The sequence below is a fragment of the Lagopus muta genome, chromosome 6 (assembly GCF_023343835.1).
Source record: "Lagopus muta isolate bLagMut1 chromosome 6, bLagMut1 primary, whole genome shotgun sequence".
In the NCBI taxonomy this organism is placed as follows: domain Eukaryota; kingdom Metazoa; phylum Chordata; class Aves; order Galliformes; family Phasianidae; genus Lagopus; species Lagopus muta.
The window spans coordinates 40,945,014-40,957,025 of record NC_064438.1 but is presented as its reverse complement, the minus strand read 5'-3'; positions in this window follow the sequence as shown (position 1 = coordinate 40,957,025).

Below are 12,012 nucleotides of genomic sequence, written 5' to 3'. Positions count from 1 at the left end.
TATCCTTCCTATAGCTCTCCTAGTCAGCTTCATCTCTGAGACACAAAAACAGTGCAGAAGCAACAGGAGGAAAATTTGCATGGAATGAAAAATGGCATAAGAGGTTTTTGGGTTAAATTCCTTGACAAGACTGGACCTTCCCCTTGTCCTGCCTATCTAAAGTTAGCTGCTCCTCAATTCCCAGGCAAACTATTCTAATGTAGCACTATTTAAAAGGGATGGCAAAGTGCAGTTCTCCCTTTATTCCTTGCTTGCAGTCACAGGTACTAATTCCTTCATCTGATTTCACTCCCTACTATGAGCACTGTGCCTCCTCACATACTGTCATACATTTAAAATATTTTTCTGGAGCTTATCTGCCAACCTGCCTCTCTCTTTGCTACCCTAGAGTCTTTCTGAACAAAACTGTTGTCAGGTGTCTTGCCTTATATTTGCCTTGCCTTATCTTAAAATTACCTGCTCCTTCGGGCAGGTAATATGTCTCTTTCTATGTGTCTAAAATGTGTGTGATTTGATTCCACTCTATAAATGTTTCAGTGTAACAATAGTACCGGAGGATGTTCACGTATCTCAAGTGTCAGGCCAAATAAAAGACGAACATTTCACATTCTAAATATTAGCTATCAGAGTCTCTCTTCCTTGTAACATAATTGAAAGACATTATTGTAATTGGTTAGCAAAGCCACCAAAGTTTCAGCACAGGACTTTGCAAAATGAAAATGAATGAAGTAGTTAGGGAAATGACATCTTAATAAGAATAATGAAATTCAACCTCCCAGTGCAAGTACAGTGAATAATCCATTACATAGGGATCAGATGAGATACAAATACCTCAAGGATATAAGATTATTGGTCTAGCATCATCTGGTTTTGTGACCGCAGAACAGCAAACAGGCATCTAGATGATGTGCAGTATCTAACTAGAGATTTTGCATAGAGAGTAAGAAGAGAATGTAACCTGCATTGTCAGGCAAGATCTCATCCTACTTTGGATGCAGTTTAGTTGTGATTGTTGTTTTTGGTTTATGTTATTCTTCCTGTTAACACGGAAGTTACTGTTACGGTCTGAATCGATTTTTAATTAATTCACTGAATCTGAAACTCAGTTCAGCTGGATGTTAGTTTAATTCCCAGTCCAGGCACAGTGTTAGCCTCTTTAAAACTCGTTTGCTTCTGAGAACAAGTTACAAAGCTTCTCTTTACCACACATGCTGAGAAGGCATTTGTTAATCTTCATGACATGCTAAAACACAGTATCACTGCTGAGTATTGATATTTTCAGACAAAATATCAAAGATATAGGAAAAGAAAGCATCAAGGCTGGAGTTCAGAGGATGGGAGCTGAGGAAGGGCTGAATCCTGGAGGACTCTACTCCTTCCAGGGAACATGGCTGAAAAGGCACAGAGTTTTCAGTAGATTGCCTCTTAGTTGTAGAGAAATTCCCCATGTCTCACTGACTTTGAATTGAAAACTAACAGAATTAATAGGAGTCCTGATTCCTCTTTGTTTAGCTAGTAAGAAACTCTGAGCCAAACTACCAATACTACTGCCACAAAACAGAAAACGAATCAAAGTCCATGGTTGCTGTCTTCTACCTCTCTTTATCCAGTAAAAAAAAAAAAAAAAAAAAAAAAAAAAAAAAAAAGCTGAAGAGATTTCAGCTTTGCAGGTCTCTGATATCATGATCAACTTATATTCAGGAGAAATTATCTATCATAAAGACTGCAACATCCCTGATTCTGCCGTATTCCAGCATCTTAACAGTATGAGCCGGAATCAAGCAGGGAGGCAGAGCAACACAAAGGCAACACAGGGAGCCAAGAATTCAAAGAGGGACAGAAGTCAGGGATTGCTTATCTCCTTTAATGGAAACTTCAGTGCTTCCCTAAAACACTAGTCAACATGCAACAGAACTGGATTTTGAACCCACATGTCACACTGGACTGATTTTATGGATTTCACCCAAACAATCCAGCAACCCCAACAGTGGACAGTAGAGAAGGTGCTCTGCAAAAACACACTGAGTTATAGATACCTTATGGTTATGACTTAATGACATATTAAGTGTAGCTAAATTGAAGGGCAGCAAGTAACTTGATGCTACTACTAAACATTTATCGTAACCATATTTATCCTATAGCAGACCTGCTAATGGTACCTGTAACACATGCAGCAATGCTGTATTTTGAGTGAAGTCCCTGTGTTTCTAGATAGTAAGCACAGCTGGGGAAAAAAGCTGCCCATATACACACATAGCTTCATTATCAAAAGTACATGATTGGTCATTGTCAGTCTGAGCATGCCATCACATATCTTGTAAGATTTTGGTAGATTTCTGTCATCTGACCTTCATAACAAGTCAGACAAAGGCTCCTGATCAGACAGGCCGATGGTCACACACACAGCAAAAGTCTTCACGACAGCCAAAATAATTAACTGAATGTGGATAACAGTGTACACATGATATACTTCAGACAAATACAGATGCAGAGTACTTAGCTGAAATAATCAGTAACGTAAACTCTGAAATCCACACTCCCTCCCTTGCTCAGCAGTAGCTAAACCCCTTGGTGTCACAGTACAAGCCTCCTTTACTCATAATGACTTCAACAGCAAATTTTAACCATAGAGTAACTGCAGCAGCTAACCTGCTGCTCATGCAGGCTGTGCATTGTTGTCTTGCTCTGGCCAGCACAGACAACTTGCTACTGGAAACCACAGCTCTCCACATATTAACAGCCACAGCCAGAGAAAAATGTCTTTATCTAGGCAAGCTATCAAGATATCCACAGTACATACACATGGGAATAATGAACAATATAGAGAGCACTGGACATCTATAATCCTATGTATTAATCTTTTTCAATAGGAAAAGTACCTTTAGATTAAGCTTTTCAAATACTGAAAAGAAAAAGGTAAGACCTGAAGAGAATTTGCTTAATTCTATCACCAACTCATTGCGCAAACCTTGGTGAAAAGAGGAATATTATTCTTTCCACTTATTGTAACTGGTGGCACTGTTCACTTCTGAGCTAGAAGCTGACTGCAGAAGACCAAATCCAGAGCAGATCTGAAATGATTTTGAGCCTTTCACCTCCTCTGCAATAAAATAATCAGAGGCAATGAAAACTCAGGAGACACTTGCTAGTCCAAGAGCAGTATTATGGCAGTTTCACATATAGATATGTGGAAAATTGACTTTCTAAGGACCAAGAGTTTTGCTTTGAAGGGAATATTCATGAGTATCAGTTCTATATATGCTCTCTATTTAATGGTTGGGATATTTTCCTTTTAATTAAACAGGAGAGGGTTAGAGATGCTTTCTAAAACATAGAAAAATCAATTTGTGGGAAACTTTGTACAAATTTAAACAGGTTATACTTTAAAGGGAAGAAAGGGAAGTTCTTATTTTCCTACAGTATTTCTAACTTCAAGCCTCAGCTGCTGCACAGTATCCTTCCACAGTCACTGGAAAAGTGGTCAGCATTATAGCAGAAGCAGCCTGCTACATCTATATTTGCTTTTAGGCAACACTGCTTCCTGAGGTTTCTGTTTGCCTGATCTACTGCCATCCACCATGAATGTTAACCAGATGAATCATCTCCATCTTCTGCAGAACCCTTCTTTATGTTGCGCATTTTAGTTAGTTCCCACTTAAGCCATGTGCCTTTCATATAGATTACATTAATGTCTGAGTCATTATATTTGTTCAGCAGTTAATGGGAAACATTAAATGGACTGGAATAAATAAGACTAAGTGAAAGAGACTTTAACTTCACTTTAAGTAGCTTCACTCATCCAGCCACAACCCCTCACTTTCCATATGTCTGCAGGTATTGCAGAAAACAAGCTGAAGAGAGGGAAGGCTTGAACAGGAAGATAACAGGGGGCACCACTCCAAGGTAGCCAGAGGCTTCCCCCAACTGCCAGTGCAGGCAGCAGCAGTGCTATTTGCAGTCCTGCAGTGGGACAGCTCTGACCCAAGTGGCTGCAGGCTGCTACCTCTAACAAATACAACAGTTTGGAAACTCCTTCTCTATTCTAAAGATTAAGAAGAAATTGTTAAACTTGGGTTCCTTTTTTGGCTCTGTTATTGGGTTATCTCTATATCTTAAATATTCATACTTCCTTTTTAAAATTATTTTAACCTCTCTACCCTTTTTTTCTGCCTTCTCCACTAAGATTGTTGCTAACTGAACACAACCTGTACCCTCTACATACCTGCAAGCTTCCTTAATGGGCACCCTTTTGCATACAGTTAAGTACTGTAAGGCATGAAATATGAGTATTCAAGTTCTGTAATATCTTTCAAGTTTAACCTGACTGAACACTGTACACCACAAGCAGTCTTAGAAGAGCTACTTGCCAACTCCGCTCCCGTCTGCTCCAAAATTTACATTGCTACTGTATTACTCTGCACTCTTGTATCTAACTAAGGTAAGGCAGTGAGTCACTGAGGAAAAAAAAAAAAGACAACTTCACAAAATATAATTACCATCAGGAGAAAAAGATCTCCTTGTGAATTCAACTCTTTCTCTCTGGTTTAAATAAGACAGCATCCTCTTCTCATGTTCCCTACAGCTGCATCAGCTTACAGCACCTGGAAACTGTTCAGCATGTCAAGACATAGCTATGCTGGATCCGTTTTTATACCTTTCACTTCCATGCTGTTGCTATTTTTTTTTTCTTTTTTTCTGTTGTTGTCTTATTTGATACTTCTAAATACCAGATTCAAACAGTGGGCTCAATTCAACAGCCCGAGTTGCTTGAAGGACCAAGAAGAGAAGCTGGTGTGCCCCTTTGAATTCCAGTCTCACTTCCTTTGACCATCTTCAGGGCCTTCCTCTTGACCCACTCCAACAGCTCAGTGTCCTTCTTTTAATTAAAGCAGATAATTAAAAGCATTATCCACAATTTTGTTTTGGTTGGTTTTTCAAGTTGCTTTTTTTGTTATTGCTGTGTTTTGTTGGTTTTGGTTTTTTTTTTTTTTGCATCCAGCATTCTTGGTTCAGATCCCCAGAGCATCAGTGTAGCCATTTGAATACAAGTGCTTCAAGAATGACATCTGTATTTCTACTGTTAAATAAATATGGTTCATAACAAGATTCTCAAGGCTGTTCAGACCTATCTCGCATACAGGCACATTGCCATGTGCATCAAGCCACCAATACCACGATGCTGGTATCAGCATCTCAGCTCCTTGAGTCACTTGCCACTTAATTCTGCAAAACACACTCAAAGTTACTACTATTCTGTAATGTCTCCACAACAGAGCATTTTTTTCTTATTACACTGTTAGTGATTACTTGCCAGCTTGAAAGAGAGAACTGATGTTGCTTTTCAGTGCTGATTACAGATGAACAGGCATTCTGTAAGAGTGTTTTCCTAGCAGCTCCAGCCACCGCATTTTCCTTCAAACATGGTTTTATCCCATTTCCAATTCCTTTACACATCTTTAGTTATGCTTTCAGTTAATATTTTTACTAACATATATTGTTCACACTGAATTTACTTCCTTTTTCACTGTACTATTTCCAATCTTTCCCGGTTTTGGACTGAAACACAGGCTACAAGCCTTCAGCATATTTTCCTGCAGTACCTCAACCAAACAATTTCATACTCTCGAGTTTTGTTATTAAGTGACTACAATTTTTGCCATTTTCATCTCTATACCTCTAAGAACATTTTCATGTACCCCTGATTTCAACATTTATACAAAAAACTAAGCTTTGAGTTTGTTCTGTCCCATATATTTCTCTAAATGTTTGAAGAATCCATTGCTGTCCTGTGCAATATCTAGCTCAGCTTGACTTCTCTAATTTCCATTTTTCCCTATGCTTACCAGCTTGTTTTGCTGATTGACTTTTTTTTCCAGTCACTTCCAGAAACTCTGAGACATATTTATTTATATTCTTCTCATTTCTTCTTATCCTAATCTGCTCTCTCTTCCTCGACATAAAATATTGAAAATTCATGTCTAAAATCTCCAGATAGTCACTACTGGCCAACATTTTGTCCAATCACAATGTCTAAACCTTATTTTCCATTCCTGAAAAATAAATCAGCTATTGTTATTGAGAAAGCCAGATCCTCTAGCGACAGAGATCCTTAGTTTTTGTAAATGAGAGTTATTTAAGAAGAGAAGGCTATTGTTTTATTTCTGCAGTGGAAGTAGCTGTACAGATCTCGGAGATTTTCTCAATACAATTTTTGCTACCTAGCCAGACTTTATCTTTCATTTTCTTTCCAGATTCAGCTATCTTTTGTCACATTCTTTTGTACTTCTTTGTATTTATCATTTTCTAAATGTTCCTCCTGGGAGAGAACAATATAGTGCTGTCAAGTTTGTGTTACATATCTGTAAACCAATCTCAGATACAACAAGGAAAGTTCCAGGCTTTTTTTTTTTTTTTTTTTTTTTTTTTTTTTTGCATATTTTAAAACACTTCTTAACCCTTTTTTTCCCCTTTAAATTTCCACACAGCAAGAAAACTCAATACTAAGAATTGCTATTATTTTAATTATGTAAATTAGGAATTTCGTGGATGAATTGTCTGGACTAATGTCTTAGAATGGAAATAGCCATTGCTAGAGGGTTAATTTTATTCTTTACATTCAAGCTGATCAGTAAAATCTATGCAGATATTACTTTTACTTCTCACAGACTTCTTCAAAGTGTGTATTAATAGATCTTTTTACCTGTGAGAGATAGTTAGGATAATGAAGATGTGTGGCTATTAATGGCAGCTGTCCAGCCATTGTGTTTAGAACAGTGAAGTTAAATTTGCTGATTATTCTGCCTTAAGGAACATTTTAGATTCCTTAATCTTTAATGTTACTTTCAAATCCCCTTCAAAGTTGTTTCTAATAATCCTTCTGGAAACTTTTAACTACAACCAGAATGCTTTATCACTTGGCAGTAGAATCACAGAATGGCTTGGGTTGGAAGAGAACTTTACAATCAACCTGTCTGCTACAGACAGAGATACCTCCCTTTAGATCAGGATGCTCAAAGCCCCATCCAGCCTGGCTATAAGAGAGCATTCAGGGTAACCTGTTCCAGTGTCTCACCACCATCACAGTAAAGAATTTCTTCCTAATATCTACACAAAATCTACCCTCTTCCAGTTTAAAGCCATTTCCTCTCATCCTGTTGAAACATCCCCTTATAAAAAGTTGCTCCCCCACTTTCCTGAAGGTCCCCTCCAGTTCAGAGCCTGTTCTTCTCCAGGCTGCAGAGCACTAACTCTCTCAGTCTGTTCCTGAAGGGAACATGCACTAGCCCTTTGATCATCTTCAGGGCCCTCCTCCAGACCCACCCAACAGCTCAACATCCTTCTTGTGTTGGAGGCCCCAGAGCTGGATGCAGTACTCCAGGTGGGGTCTCATGAGAACAGAATAGAAGGGCAGAATCACCTCTCTTGACCTGCTGGCCAGGCTTCTCTTGATGTAACCCAAGTGAAAGCTGGCCTTCAGGGCTGCAAGCTCACGATTCAACTCATGTTGAATCTTTCATCAACCGACACCCCCAAATCCTTCTCCTAAGGACTGATCTCTGCCGTTCTCCGTTCAGCCTGTAGAGAACAGATAAGTGTTTCCAATTACTGACCTGATACAAACATCAAAACATACACCAAGCTGTGTATCTTTGTTCACTACAGTAAGCTTGTGAATGACAAACTGTGCACCCTTAGTTAATGGTAGCAGCTGAAGACCATAATTTCTAGTGAATTCAAAACCAGTAGTAATGTACAGAGACTGAACAGTTCCAGGCTCCTGTCAAGCTTTGCAACCATTAGATGTAATCCAGAACAAGTTTCATCATTTCTATCACCTCCCATGTGTCAGTTACACATTCAGGGAAAGAGAAAAGATCTCAAGGCAAATAATTCTAAGCATGGACATTAATTTCCTCATTTTTGGATCCCAGTTAAATCAATCTGTGAAAGGTGACTACTATCTTTTGAAAGTACCCTGTCCATGAAGTCAGACTTCCAACACTCAAGGTGGCAAAAATCCTACCAATTCATGTCACTGTAGATCACGTAAACTATAGCCTGAACCGTAGGTTAGACTATAAATTGCGCATGGTTTGTTCTAGCTGTGCTTCACTATACAAGCCAAGAAAAACTCAAGCCATCAAATCCTTTTGTCACGTAACAATTGGTTATAATCTCTAGTCTTATCATCCAGTTCTTAGCAACACTTCTTATCTTCATTCAACGTAAGCCACAGAAATGACAAAAATGTACTCAGCTTGCTCTTTCTTTCCCACATCACAGCTCAGAATTCAAATATGTCTCCCAAGGCTGGCATGCAATTATCCTCCAGTGTCAAAAATAGCATTCTTTCTAATCATTAATAGGAGGAAATGAAATACCAAATATTGTTGTCACTGTTACTATCATTTAATTATCATTTTAATTGTTCTATCAGGGTCTGCATCTAACTTTGCTGCCTGCCTAAATTTAAGGTAGCCTGAGAGGAACAGGTGAAAACAACAGGAGAAAACAGCACTTGAAAGGTAATGGTATGGCAGGCAGAAACACAGGGAATGGAAGTATACAAACACACTTTCTATGACCAGAATAGGGAATCTTTTGTGCAGTTTATGAATTCTCTGTGAAATAATGAACTCCATGTCCTTGTTCTTGAAAAGCTGGAGACTCCATTTTCAATATGAAGTGTAGTCCTCTATCTCACTGCTTCTGTCTGAAAGAAACATTTCTAAAGCTTAAAAAGAAAGTGTCAGTAATTTATGCAGCTCTCTTTTTAGGCATACAAGCTCTAAATAGCAAGTTGGGTTACACTTCAAAGTAGTAATTTTTTTATTTATTTATTTTACTACAAAGTCAGCTGCAAAGTTCTGTAACTATATGAGGCAAGTGATGCAGGAGTCACTACCTGGAGAACAGAAACTCTCCTGCCTTAAGGAGTTGTTTTCATAAGCTAAATGCTCTGCAGTTGATAAGGGCAAGGGAATTAGACCAGGATTACCCTACCTTCCCACTCAGAAGTAGGAGGATAAGACTGGAGGGCCTTCCAGTTACTTTATTAAAGACCCTTCAGTTTTGTTTGCTGGGTTACATACTGCTACTTTCAAGCCTTCTGGTCCCATATTCTGTGTCTACCACGGATTCACTGTAGCTGTTGCATACACCTGACTTGAAAAGATCTTTATCTACAGGTTGCTTTTGGGGAGAGACGTTAGCTGTAACAGAAGAGTGTGAACAAATAAGTTCTTAACCTGGAAAAGAGGACACTGTGAGCTTCAGACCCATTGGGGCGAGTACCTCAGACAACCCCCTGCTGGCCTGAAGCCTGGAGCAAGGGCCAAACTAACTTCCAGAGGAAACATCCATTCAGTATGTTCAAGGGTTGAATTCTTTCTCACTCACAAAGCAAACTCATCATACTTCTAAACCTACTAGCTTGAAAGGACATCATTTTGTCTGTGGGATTGTACGTCCTGATATAAACAAATAAAAACATTTTTTCCCTTCATTATAAGCCACACTACTGAGATTGTAATTAAAACTAAAGGGATGTTCATAAGGAAGAAAAGCAGCTTCTCCGGGTTTCTCTGCTCTAATACAGAAGAGCAGTTTTAGAGGCATAAAAACCCAAGTGTATGATTTACCTTGGTTTGTGAGTGAGTATGTGGGGAGTGAGGTGTTAGAGAAACCAAGAATAAATCTGAGCATTGTATTTTTCAAAGAAATTCTCTTCTTGCTTATGTTTTGAGAGGTAAGCAGCCAAGGCTTCTATTAATCACTCATGTGGAAGCATAACAGCAAACAAAATGAAAAGCCCTTCTGGATAATTATTACAGAGCATGCAGGTGAAGTGGGGGAAGAAAAAAAAAAAAAAAAAAAAAGAACCAGAGATGTGCTGGGAAGAAAAAGAAAAAAAAAAAAAAGCAAGCAAGCAAGCAAGAAAGAAAGCAAGGAAGAAAGCAAGCAAGAAAGCAAGCAAGAAAATATGTTTAACATGTCAACCTCATGTGAGCCTCGGTTTCCTATAGCTCTGGCTCCCACCATGGACTGCTGCTGCCACCTACTGTCATCTGCCGCATCAGAAGCCAAGCTTCCTCACGATCTTGGCAAGGGGACAGGATGGAAAGAGATGTCAGGATGTGAAATATTTTTTGTACAGTGAAGGAAAGATAGCTCCAGGAGAGAAAGGGATTAGAGAAAGTATCACAACTAAGATTAAAAGCTCCAAAACAGCTTTGTCCATTGGATTTACAATATAAAAAGGCCACACTCAGGATGGCCACATTCAGGCATAAATGAAAATGCTTTTTCTTTCAAAAGCAAAGTGAAACATGCACCTGGATCCAGCTCCCTGTCATGCAGTGGCCTAAACCTATTCCCAAGACCTTTAAGGTTACTGGTTTAAGTGATATGACCAATAACTATAGTAAGATCCCATTGGACAATGAAATGACCTGCACAGGAGGAAACTTAAGGAATGAAAATAAGCATAAGTAAATTCTAGCTGCTTAATTCTGTTACATCTCATATGGGAATGAGAGCTTTAGAAACTGCTGATATAAATACCGCACTTGATCCCAGTTTTAAATTCACATGGGGGAAAGGCTTGGAAAACAAAGAAGGCTTCAGTTATTGCAGATATTTCTAAAGAAAATCAGAAGAAAAACATGTTATTACAATATGTACTAAAAAGAGACTATAGAAAGAAAAGGAAAAACTATTGACAGTAGAATGATAGCATGTCTGTTATAACCCAGCATGAGATATGCTGGATTTCATGACCCCTGAATTTCACACTCCTTATTGCAGGTGGCAGCAAAAGAAAGCCAGACCCAGATCTTCCTGATCTCAGCTCATATTTCTTCTCTGCTAATTGACATTAACAGATAGCTGTCTTCATTATCACTACTTATTTACACAACACTTACAAAGGGCTAAGAAGCAATTATAAATTATCCTCTTCCCTCCTCTGTACAGCTCTTTGCAAGATTATCTAAGCCAGCTTAGGTTAGTAGCCTGCTGTTACTACCTGTTCAGTAATGGTTGGAGAATTTTAAGTTGATTTAGCTAAGCCAATGCTAAGGTCACTTTTTTGTTCCTTATATCATCTACATAGCTACACTACACCACATGGACACTTTCTATAAAGCTTCACATACCAAGAGAAATGTGTTTATGAGTGACAGTGAGCCAAACTCAGCCACACTGGTGAACCACTCAGAATCTGAAGTCCAATCCAGTGCTTCTTTGCAGAAGGCAGGATAAATACAGCATCAGAGAGACTGCATAAATAAAGATAGGCAAAGTACCGTAAAAAGGGCAAAGCCTCTTTTTACAGGTAAGAAATAAACACAATTATGTCCTCTGCCATTCCTTAGAAACACCTGCACTGCATGGCGGGTCACAGCGCAATCCTAAAGAGCAACGGCAGATCATAGAATCATAGACTCACTCAGGTTGGAAAAGACTTTAAGGATCACTGAGTCCAACCACGACCTAACCTTACTACCCTAACGCAAACAACCCTCCACTAAATCATGTCCCTGAGCACCACATCCAAATGAATTTTAAACACATCCAGGGATGGTGACTCAACAGTTTGAGTTTCTGTGTTTGCTTGCATCTGAGAACTGAAATAAGTGCTCACCATTTAAAAAAGAGAGAGAGAGAGAGAGAGAGAGAGAGAGAGAGAGAGAGAGAGAAGCTTCCCCTGCTCTCTCTTCTAAAATCTGGCAGATACAGTTGCAGGAAAAAAAAAAAAAAACAAAAAAAAAAACCTGTTTATATGCCCTATACTATTACCCCACTGCATAACCACTAGACCATCACATGTGCCATGAAAAATGAAACAAATTAAGGGGCATTGAACACTCTGAAATGTAACAATAACAACAAATCAGCAGAGAAAGTTTCTTGTAGGTGTTTCTAGAACTATGACACACAGGGCAAGTCAGCGTGATCAAAATCTCATGGCTACCAATTTAAAGCTGTGGTAAAAGAAAAAGTAAGTATGCT